Raw genomic sequence first — 12382 nt, 5'->3', positions numbered from 1 at the left:
GGTTCATCTTGCCACTTAAAACAATACATGTGGTTCAAATTTTAATGATGTTACTAGGGTTATAGACATGAAGATTCTAAATTTTTCCCTATATAAGTCTATATGAACCATGTGACCACCGGGGCAGGGCCATATTTGACCCTAGCGGGATAATTTGAACAAACTTGGTAGAAAACCACTAGATGATGCTACATTACAAATATCAAAGCCGTAGTATTTGTGGCTTGAACAAGAAGATTTTCAAAGTTTTTCCCTATATAAGTCTATGTAAACCATGTGACCCCCAGGGCAGGGCGATATTTGACCCTAGGGGAATGATTTGGACAATCTTAGTAGATGACAACTAGATGATGTCATATACAAAATATCAAAGCCCTAGGACCTGTGGTTTTGGACAAGAAGATCAGAAACAGTTAAACTGTTCCTGGCAAATGTGACCTTGACCTTTGACCTAATGACCTCAAAATAAATATGGGTCATCTACTGGTCATGACCAACCTCACTGTCAATTTTTTGACAATAGGTTTAAGCGTTCTTGAGTTATTGCCCGGAAACCATTTTACTGCTCCTGGTCACTGTGACCTTGACCTTTGACATACAGATCTCAAAATCAATAGGGTCATCTGCTGTTCAAGACCAGTCTCCCTATCAACATTCATGATCCTAGGCCCAAGCGTTCTTGAGTTATCATCCGGAAACCGTTTTACTGTTCAGGGTCACTGTGACCTTGACCTTTAATATACTGACTTCAAAATCAATAGGCATCCTCTGCTTGTGATAACCAACCTCCCTATCAACTTTTATGATCCTAGGCCCAAGCGTTCTTGAGTTATCATCCGGAAACCGTTTTACTAATCAGGGTCAATGTGATCTTTGACATACAGATCTCAAATCAATAGGGGTCATCTGCTGGTGATGACCAGCCTCCCTATCAACTTTCATGATTCTAGGCCCAAGCGTTCTTGAGTTATCATCCGGAAAAGGTTTGGTCTACATACCGACAGACCGACTGACAGACATCTCCAAAACAATATACCCCTCCTTCTTCGAAGGGGGGCATAAAAAGGTTCTTGCGCTTGACACTCCGTCTCATGATGATGAACAATTGTGCCAACTTTCATCAAAATCCTTCCATGCATGAAGAAAATATGCTCCGGACAAAGTCATTCTTGAATTTGATCTTTGACCTTTAAGTGTGTCCTTAGATTTAGGGACCTGGTTCTTGCCCATAACACTCCATCTCATGATGGTGAACAACTGTGCCAAGTGTCATCAAAATCCCTCTACGCATGTAGAAGATATGCTCCGGACAAAGTCTGTGGACACCGCCCGCCTGCCCGCCCGCCAGAGGCGCTCCCATAATCCGTCCTCTTTTTCAAATGGGCGTATAAAGACCACAAAAAATAAAGTATATGAGAAGTAGCAAAAGTCAAAGAATTTGACAAATCAAGGTTCACAAAATATGTGTAAAATCATTAAATTAGAACATGACAATAATATGCACAACTACATAATACACTAATCACTTGTGAGATCTGGTGAAATTCAGCCTAATTGTAAACAGCAAGTAGTGTAAACACTATGAAATATGACAAATTAAGGGCCATAACTCTCCTGAAACTAACTGAATCAGAACATGTCGATGATATGTGTAACTAGGCTTGACAGTGCACCTGTAAGGACATCAGAGCTGCAATAGATAAGCTGCATTTTTGTGTAAATACCCAATAATATTTGCTAAAATTCAATAGAATTTCAATTTAATGTGTGTCAAAACTCATATGTAATAGCTAACAAGAGACCACCGAGTGATGTTGGCGCCAAAAATTGAGCCATTTTTGAATGTTCAAAATTTCAAGACTAGATCAAGGTAAAAAAAAAATCAAGGTCAATTCAGAACACAAAACTATGCATGTGGACCAGATTTGAAGGCTGTAGTTTGAGAAATGTGAAAGTAGGTCACTAAGTCAATTTTAAGGTCAAAGTTCATTTCGGTACACCAAACTGTACATGTGGTCCAAATTTGAAGGCTGTAGCTTGAGAAATGTGAAAGTAGGTCACTAAGTCAATTTCAAGGTCAAAGTTCATTCCGGTACACCAAACTATACATGTGGTCCAAATTTGAAGGCTGTTAGTGTAGCTTAAGAATTGTGAAAGTAGGTCACTAGGTCAAAATCAAGTTCAAATTTCATTTCAGAACACAAACTAGGCATGTGGACCAAATTTGAAGTCTGTACCTTCAAAAATGTGAAAGTAGGTGACTAGGTCAATCTCAAGGTCAAAGTTCATTTCGGTACACAAAACTATGCAAGTGGTTCAAATTTGAAGGCTGTAGCTTGAGAAATGTGAAAGTAGGTCATTAGGTCAAAATCAAGGTCAAATTTAATTTCGGAACATAAAACTATGCATGTGGTCCAAATTAAATGAGAAAGTAGGTCACTAGGTCAATGTCAAAGTTTATTTCGGTACACAAACATATGCATTGCGTCCAAATTTGAAGGCTGTAGCTACAGAAACGTGAAAGTAGGTCACTAGGTCAAGATCAAGGTCAACACATGTCAATGTTCATCTAGCCACTCAAAACTATAGATGTGGTCCAAATTTGAAGGTTGTAGGTTATGACAAGATTTTTAAAGTTTTTCCCTATATAAGTCTATAAAATTAAACCATGTGACCGCCCCCCCCCCCCATCACACCCCCACCCTTGGGGCCATATTTTTGACCCTAGGAAATAATTTGGATAATTTTAGTAGATGACCTCTATATGATGCTACATACCAAGTATCAAAGTCTTAAGCCCTGTGGTTTTGGACAAGAAGATTTTCAAAGTGTTTCCCTATGTAAATCTATGATGGTGGTGGGCTAAAAACTCCATTATCCCACCATCTGATGATGGTGGGCTAAAACCTCCATTATCATCCCAATGCATGCGTATCAGTGTACATGTTCCTGCAAAATATAACTTTTGCTCCTCGTAATTTCATACACTTGCTAACCGTGTAGCAGTCCAAAAATATCCAACTTACTTATCGTATCAATAATACATTAAAAATAAAGCTTCTCTATGCACTCAGTCCATGCGGTCAGACAGTTTATCCTGAATTGTCTTACCAAATGTCTCACAAGTCTTGAAACTCCATTGCTATGACTGTGCACTATGGTATTCACAAAATTGGCAAGAAAGAAAATTGAAAAAAATACTAATAACTAGAAGATGCTTTTATAGAAAAACACATGACTCCCCCAAAAGCAGTCATAGGCAAGAACGCAATTGGGGACAGAAACAAAAGTCAAAGTGACCCTGATGGTGGGCTAAGCAACTGAAAAGTCCAAATACTAAAGTCAATACTAAGGGGGTCATGTACTCTGCATGTCCAATAGTCTTTGTATGTTTCAAGGTTCTGAGTCAAGATATTCTCAAGTTATTGATCAGAAATGATGTTCTGGCTCCTGTGACCTTGGCCTTTGACGAACTGACCTCAAAATCAAGAGGGGTCAAATAATACCAAGCATGTTCCAATCATCCTGTGAAGTTTCAACATTCTGGGTAGAGTGCTTCTAATTTATTGATCGTAAACAGATGTTGGATCTTTGACAGAGTGACTCCAAAATCAAAAGTGGTATTCTGTTTTGCATGTCTTATAATCCTGTGAAGTTTCAAGATCATGGGTCAAGTGGTTCTCAAGCTATTGATCGGAAACAGTTTTGCATGTTCTTGCTCAGGTGACCTTAACCTTTGAGCAACATACCCAAAGATCAATAGGGTCATCTACTCTGCATGTCCAATCATCCCTTTAAGTATCCGCATTCTGGGTCAAGTTATTGATCAGTGATGGTTTTCCATGTTCAGGCTCCTTTGACCTTGGCCTTTGACAGAGTGACCCTAAAAACAATATGGGTCATCTACTCTGCAAGTACAATCATCTTTTGAAGTTTAAATGTTTGGGGTCAAGTGGTTCACAAGCTATTGATCAGAAATGTTTCTGACGAAGGGCTTCCCTTGTGGTGCCCGAAGGCTAGCTCAATCCTTCTGCCAAATATTTATATTTTACTGGTAGATGAGGGTTCGTTCCTGGGATGCTAAACACCTGGGATCACTAATATTTGTTCCCAGAACAATCACTGAAACAAAGCAATGATTATCTTTAGATAATATTTATTACTATGTAAAATCTATGCGTATGTTTTACAATCAGAAGGCAAGTGCAATGAAGCATTTACACTTCCTCTGGATTATTGCAATACAAAGACATAGATTAAAGGTTAGTACAATTCAGGTTGGGGTAGACAAGGATAACGGTAATTTATTATGTCAAGTATAGGGTTATAGGATGGAAATTATATACGGATTTATAGTAAAGAATATTTGGGTGAAATTGTTACACTGAATCTTAAAAGGGGTGTACTCGATTTAATTACAACAAAAACAATTTTAGTATGCTTTATATTTTATTTAAGAAGATATAAAACAATTAAAATCAGAACAACACTGTCATGCCCTATGACATATTTCCATATTCTGGCTCCTGTGACCTTAACCTTTGACTCACTCACTAATTCCAACATCATTTGGGGTCATCTAATTGGCATGTCCAATTATCCTATTAAGTTTCAAGGTTCGGTCAAGCATTTTTCAAATTATTGATCAGAAGTGGTTTTACAAGTCAAGCCCTTTTGTTTCGTTAAGTGACCTCAAAAAACAATAGGGGTCATCTACTCAGTAAGCCCTATCACTCTAGGAAGTTTGAAGGTTCTAGGTCAAATGGTTCTCCAGTCATTGATCTGAAATGAAGTGTGGCGGACAGACAGGGTAAAAACAGTATGTTTTCCCCAGACATAATTACTAGTCGGTTTCAATTGGGGGATATGCTACGAGAAGTATTTTGAAGTTATTTGGTTTACAATTTGCAGTTAATAAGAATGCTCACAAGGGAGTTTTACATTCTGGACATCAAGTCAATTTTTTTTTTAAATGAATGGTTCACTAATTATAAGTGGCACCTCAAAAACTATGTACAAGACATGTGAATAGTTCAATTGAATTCAAGTAAATACACCTTAGTGATCGAGTATCTTTTGTTTTGAATACTTCTTTGTCTAGAACAAGCAGATAATATGCATAATAAGACTTGGCACTGATCACTCCTGTAAGGTTTGGTGGAAATACTAAGTATGTAAGAGAAGTGGCAAAAACACAATAATATTTGATGAATCAAGGGCCATAACACTGCAGAAAATCACTGAACCAAAACATGTCAATTTTATGTGTAATAAGGCTTGGCACTGATAACTCCTGTAAGGTTTGGTTGAAATCTGCCCGGTAATATTAGAACAAGAGGGCCATAAAGACCCTGTATCGCTCACCTGACCTGTTGACCTAAAGATCATCAAGATTAACATTCTGACCAAGTTTCATATAGATATGGTCATGAATGTGGCCTCTACAGTGTTAACTAGCTTTTCCTTTGATATGACCTGGTGACCTAGTTTTTGATCCTACATGACCCAGATTCAAACTGGATCTTGAGACTATCAAGATAAACATTCTGACTAAGATTCATGATGATACAGTCATAAATGTGGCATCTACAGTTTTAACAAGCTTTTCCTTTGATTTTACCCGGTGACCTAGTTTTGGAACCCAGATGATCCAATATCTAACTCCAAGATTTTATTGAGTAACATTCGACCAAGTTTCATTAAGACTGGACCAAAATTGTGACCTCTGGTGTGTTAACAAACTTTTGCTTCGATCTGACCTGGTGACCTAGTTTTTGACCTAGTTTTTGACCCCAGATGACCCTATAGCAAACTCGACATAGATTTTATTGAGGATAACATTCTGACCAAGTTTCATTAACACTTGGCCAAAATTGTGACCTCTAGATTGTTAACAAGCTTTTCCTTTGATTTGACTTGGTGACCTAGTTTTTGACCCTACATAACCCAGATTCAAGCTAGACCTTGAGATCATCAAGATTAACATTCTGACCAAGTTTCATTAACACTTGGCCAAAATTGTGACCTCTAGAGTGTTAACAAGCTTTTCCTTTGATTTGACTTGGTGACCTAGTTTTTGACCCTACATAATTCAGATTCATCTTTTAGTTGATATAGTAGATACAAATATTTATCCAGGATACAGGACAGACCACTCTTTGATTAGTATGTCAGTTGAATTGAACAAATTTGTTAAAGGTAAATCTTATTGGAAGTTTAAAAACTCTTTACTCAAAGATTTGGAATATGTTACAGAAATTAAATAGCTTATCAAACAAGTTAGGTTACAGTATGCTAGTGAACACCAATTAAATAACGAACCTTTGGAGAACACTTCAGACTATGATATTCAATTCACAATTTCTTATGGAAATTCGAGGTAAGACCATAGCTTATAGTAGTCATAACAAGAAATATCTTTAAAAATGATGGTCGGCGAATTGTAATAAGGAAAGAAGTTTATGAATTTCATCTAACATTCATCTTTCATCTAACATTTTTCAAATTGCAAAGCTAAACACCGCACTTAAACAATTTAAATGGTTCTCTTTTAATTTTTCGCAAAGGTTTCGTAGGCTTGCAATTTTGTTTCGTTTATCCTTAGACGAATAATTACAGCAGTAGTTTGATGAAGATTCATGAAGCGGTTCATGAGAAGAGGTCATTAAACGTGCTTGTATTTTTAGCTAAATTGGTCCCTATCCCCATTTGTAACAAAATAGCAGGAGACCTTACGATATTGTTACACATCGAGTTTGATAAAATCCATTACATTTTAGTGGTTAATGCGAAGAAAGGCATATCTACTTTTAGCTATAGTGGTCCCTAATAGGGCCCAAGTTCCTATATAAATAAATTTGGAAGAGGACCTTATAATGATGCTCAAGACAAAGTATGACAAAGATCCACCAAGCTGTTCATGAGACGCTGTATAAAGGCATTTCTAGTTTTAGCTCTAGCAGACCCTAAAAGGGGTTAAATGTCCCAGCTGAACAAAGTTGGCTGCGGGCCTAATAAAGATGCTACAAATCAAGTTTGATTAGAATACATGAGAAAAAATCAATTAAAGGATTTTTTATTTATCATTTTTATTTATTTCTAAAATAGGCCAACTGATCCCGCTTTAACAAATGCATATTCGCTGTTCATGAATCTTTGGACAATGACGACACACATATAAAAAAGTGAAGGTCAGGCAAAACATACAATTGTAATTATTTCAATATTTCTGTTTCATAAGCAAAGTTTGACCGAAGTCATATCACATAGATAAACTGTATGCAGCGTACCTTCATTTCAGTGTAATGAGATTCAGTCATAATATAGCATATATAAAATAAAACAGATTTCAACTGAGTTCAATATTTGCATACCATACTAAAGAAAAATATTCATATATAATAAATCAGTTAAATAATTTATAACAAATATATCAAAGCAAACAATCATTTTGATATGCAATCTGAATAAGTCACAAAAGCAAGAAACCTTTTCATATACAGACGACAATTGTAACAAGGAAACTCTTTTAAAAAGCACTTCTCTACATAAAAGACTCTTATCACACCCTTATTCATGTGATACGCAGACCGTATTCAGCTCTTTCTTTAATTTGATATATGTTGGTATTTGAACAGGTTTTATCATATTTATTAAACTTACTTATCATTTTGAGATATATCAATATTCTTGCTAAATATACTGAGCCAAAGTTAGCTTTAAAACTGTGAACAGCGTCGTTTAGGATAAACGCTTTGTTTACATTTCACTCGGCGTAGCACAATCAACAGAGTGAAAGAAATTGACACTCTCGTCCAATCAGGCAGAGTGTTGCATTAATCTTCCATTTTGATAAATTATCTATAATGCGTTATCAAGTAGTTTGATTTGCAAACTGAAGTCACGTGGCATAGGTAACGAAAACGAATTTAGACGGCGTCGCCGAAAAAAAAACAAGCAGAAACCCGGGAAAAAAGGTTAATTACAGAAATTGAAAATATGCAGATTTTGTCAGATTCAGATGAGACTTTATTGGAGGAAAAGAAAAAAGAATTAAGAAAAAGAAAATTAGAAGGATCACTCATTCGTTCAAGAGGAAAGTGGATTTTAGAGGGTGAAAAGCCTTCATATTATTTTTGTAATCTTGAAAATAGAAATTTTGTATCAAAATGAATTCCCTGTATTCTAGTTCAGGCGCACTCTTACAGGATCAAAATGATATGTTATTAGAGACTAGGAACCATTACAAAAACCTATACAGTTTAAAAAATACAAGAGATAAATTATAGACCTAAGCGAACTGTTAAGTAATAACCAAGTAAAAAATTGTCTGAAGGAGAACAAAATCAACTTGAGGGTCACTTGACACAAAAGGAAATGCTTTATAGTTTGAAGAACATGTCTAATAACTCATCCCCTGGTCTGGGGCCTCCGTGGCCGAGTGGTTAGAGTCGTTGACTTCAAACCATTTGCGCCTCATCGATGTGGGTTCGAAACCTCATTTGGGGCGTAGAATTCTTCACGTGAGGAAGCCATCCAGCTGGCTTACGGAAGGTCGGTGGTTCTACCCAGGTGCCCGCTCGTGATAAAAGTATGCACGGAGGGGCACCTGGGGTCTTCCTCCACCATTAAAGCTGGAAAGTCGCCATATGACCTAAAATTGTGTCGGTGCGACGTGAAACCAAACAAAATAAATAAATAAACATCCCCTGGTCTTTCTGGTTTCACAGCGGCATTCTATAAAGTCTTTTGGATTGATATAAGTATATTTTTAGTAAGGTCAATGGACTACTCTTTTGAAAATGGAGAATTATCAATAACACAAAAGCAAGGAGTAATTACATGCATTCCAAAAGGTGATAAAGATAAATTATTGTTGAAAAACTGGAGTCCTATTTCACTGTTAAATGTTGGATATAAAATCGCTTCTGCTAGTATAGCAAATAGAATGAAAAAGGTTCTAGATACAGTGATAAGTGAAAACCAAAGTTTTTTGAAAGGGAGCTTTATTGGCGATAACATTAGACTAATCTATGATGTAATGAGCTGTACACAAGAACAAAATATCCCAGGGATGCTACTCTTGGTTGATTTTGCAACAGCGTTTGATTCTGTATCATGAAAATTTATGTATAATGTACTAAGGTTTTTCAATTTCGGTGGTGATTTTCTAAAATGGATTCAGGTTTTTTTACAAAAATATCCAGTCTTGTGTAACTGTAAATGGTCATCTATCTGAATGGTTCTATGTACATCGTGGCTGTCGCCAAGGAGATCCTCTGTCTCCTTATTTATTCATTCTCTGTGCTGAAATACTTTCTATTTTAATAAAACAAAATAAGAACATAAAAGGAATTAAAATATTTGATCAGGTATTTTTACTGTCACAATATGCCGAGGACACTACAGTTTTGGCAAAGTCACTGAGAAATACTGTAAACATGTTAAAGTTCTATGCAGAAATTTCAGGTCTCCATGTAAATGTAGATAAAACTAAATCAGTCTGGATTGGTGCTTTAAGGAACAGTAATAACTGTATTTGTCCAGATTTATTGTTGCAGTGGGAAAGTACCTTTAAGTTGTTGGGAGTAAATTTTACAAGAGACTTAGAAGAGATTGTACAATTGAATTTTGGCCCAAAAATTGAAGAAATTAAAACTCTATTGACAATTTGGTCTAAAAGGATTTTAACTCCTATTGGAAAAAATGTAGTTTTGAAAACATTAGCATTACCAAAAATTAATCATCTTTTTGCTAGTCTTCCTATCCCCTCACGTGATATAATAAAAGAAATAGAAAATATGTTCTTTAAGTTTTTGTGGAATAATAACCCAGATAAGGTAAAACGAGATACAGTAAAACAAGACTTTAAAGGGGGAGGCTTAAGGGTAATTGATGTTGACAAGTTCATAATGGCCATGAAATGTTCATGGAATAGAAGGTATTTGACCAGTAACTCCTCTTATTATGATTTAGTTAGTAGCATGTATCCATGGATTCATTCTATTGAAAAATATGGCACACATTTTTTACAAAAGAAATTTTCAGAAGTTAAAAATCCATTTTGGAAAGATGTTTTCTCAAGAATACACCAATTACTTTTTGTAAAGACCCCAGCAAATTGGGAAGATTTTCTTTCAGAACCCATTTGTAATAGTCATAAATTTCATATAGGCAGAAAGCCTTTCTGTTTTAGAAATTTTAAGATAAGATAAGATAAGATAAGATAATATTTATTTAACGTCGGTTATATATAAAAAGTTACAACATAAGCTAGAAGCTTGTATCCGACATAAACATATTTTCCTATAACAGACAAATAAACAAACTGTAGCTAAAAGCATCATTAAGACATATTAAAATAAGTTCTTCAAATTAAAACCTAAGTATCAAACCTAAATATTTTAATTGAAAGACATATATTACATTGTAGTGATAGAGGTAAGCACATAAATTACTTAAGAAATTAATTCCTAAAAGATACTTATATAAACAGTGAAAAATGAAGACAGATTTTATACAAAAGCTAAGACCTGTGTAGTATCTGCTGGTCAAAAAGGAGTCTAAAAAAAACAAAGACAAATATCAAACAGGGAATGCCACGTACCAAACACGCAGCCTCCCCAAAACGAAACCCACAGCACGCAGACGCGTACACCACAAGCACACACACACACATACACATACACGCGCACACACAAAAAGCCAACACATAAGGACAAAACGAACAAACAAAGGAACACAGTGGGGCACCGCCTTGGAACGGTCAGTGGCAAAAACACCACTGGGGAGCTTAAACCGGTTTATGGTGCGCACCCAACCTCACTCTTACCCCCACCATAATCCAAAGACACGGGACAGTGTAAATAAAAGTTATCCCCTCTAGGTGAATCTCTAACACACGTAATGGAAACAAAAAGGCATGGCATGTAAAATACAAAAATGCTCGTGTATAAATATATAAAAAGCAAACCTTTAGAACCAAAAACGTATGTACTCAATGCCTTTGCAGAAGACAGAGCAACAAGAGAAACACCCTTAAGGGCCCGAAGAAACAGGCCAGAAGACAGATATCAAAACAGTTCAGTCCTGGTAGGATTTAAAAACTGCTCATCATAGAGTCCTCCCCCTCTTCCGTCAGTCACAATCAAAGAGGGAAGCGTAGTGTCCAACTGTAAACGGGTTGAACACTAAACATGCGGTATGTCTCAAAACAGTTGGGTCGTAACCTCTTTTTATAAAACGTTTTATAATTTTACCAAATACATTTGGAAAATTACCATGACCCAAGATCTTACGAAGTTTGTAAACCACATCCCCATAAAAAACGGGTTTAGAAATACCTTCTCGCAGAAGTGTCTTTAAATTACTATTGAATTTTAAAACTAAATCAGAATGACGATAGTAAAATTTAGCAAAATATTTACGCAATTTGTAATAACGGTAGCCTTGCTGAAGAAGTTTACTTGTAATATATTAATTACGTTCATTGAAATGTTTGACATGACTACACGCTCTAGCAAACTGAATTAATTGAGAAATATATACCCCATAAGATGTATCCTGAGGTACATCCCCATCCAAATGGGGAAAATTTACAATACTAAAATTAAAATCATCTCTCTTGTCATAAATTTTGGTATGTATAATATTGTCATAAATAGAGAGATGTAAATCTAAAAATGAAGCATCAGTATCCGAATTGTTAGTTTTAATTAACTGAAGCTCCCTAGGATAAATAGTACCCACCAATTGACCAAAAAACGGATTATCCATATTAAGAATATCATCCAAATAGCGTGATGTATTATTAAATGCAGTTATAATATCTGCCTGCGTATCTGGAGAAAGGCTCAACATAAAGTCTCTTTCATAACAATATAAAAACAAATCTGCGACAAGGGGTGCACAATTTGTTCCCATGGGAATACCAACTACTTGTCTAAAAACTGCATTCCCAAACCTGATGTAAATGTTGTTCAATAAAAAGGAAAGGGCTTTACAAACTTCGTCACAGGTCCACATTGTATAATGTTTAATAATATTGCTAGTAAAAAAAGCTTTATCAAAATTGCAAGCGAGAAATGTAGCATTCTCTCTGGCAAAAGTCTTTTGAATTAGGGCAGTTAGTTTGTCATTTATTAAGTTATGTGGTAAAGTAGTATACAAAGTAGAAAAATCGTATGTACTGACTGTAGATACCTTGTAATTATTAATTTTAAACTTATCCAGGATTTCGCCAGAATTTTTAATCGACCAAAATAAGTGTTTACCAGAGTTTTCGTATACTTTATCGCAGTATCTTTCTACGTGGGCTTTCACAGCAGTTAGACATGATGTTAATAGTTTTGAAATATTTGTAGTTGTACAAGAGCTTGAATTA

This window comes from Mercenaria mercenaria, unplaced genomic scaffold, assembly GCF_021730395.1.
Source record: "Mercenaria mercenaria strain notata unplaced genomic scaffold, MADL_Memer_1 contig_3179, whole genome shotgun sequence".
Taxonomy (NCBI): Eukaryota; Metazoa; Mollusca; class Bivalvia; order Venerida; family Veneridae; genus Mercenaria; species Mercenaria mercenaria.
The sequence above is the reverse complement of the archived record's forward strand: the minus strand, read 5'-3'. Positions refer to the sequence as shown.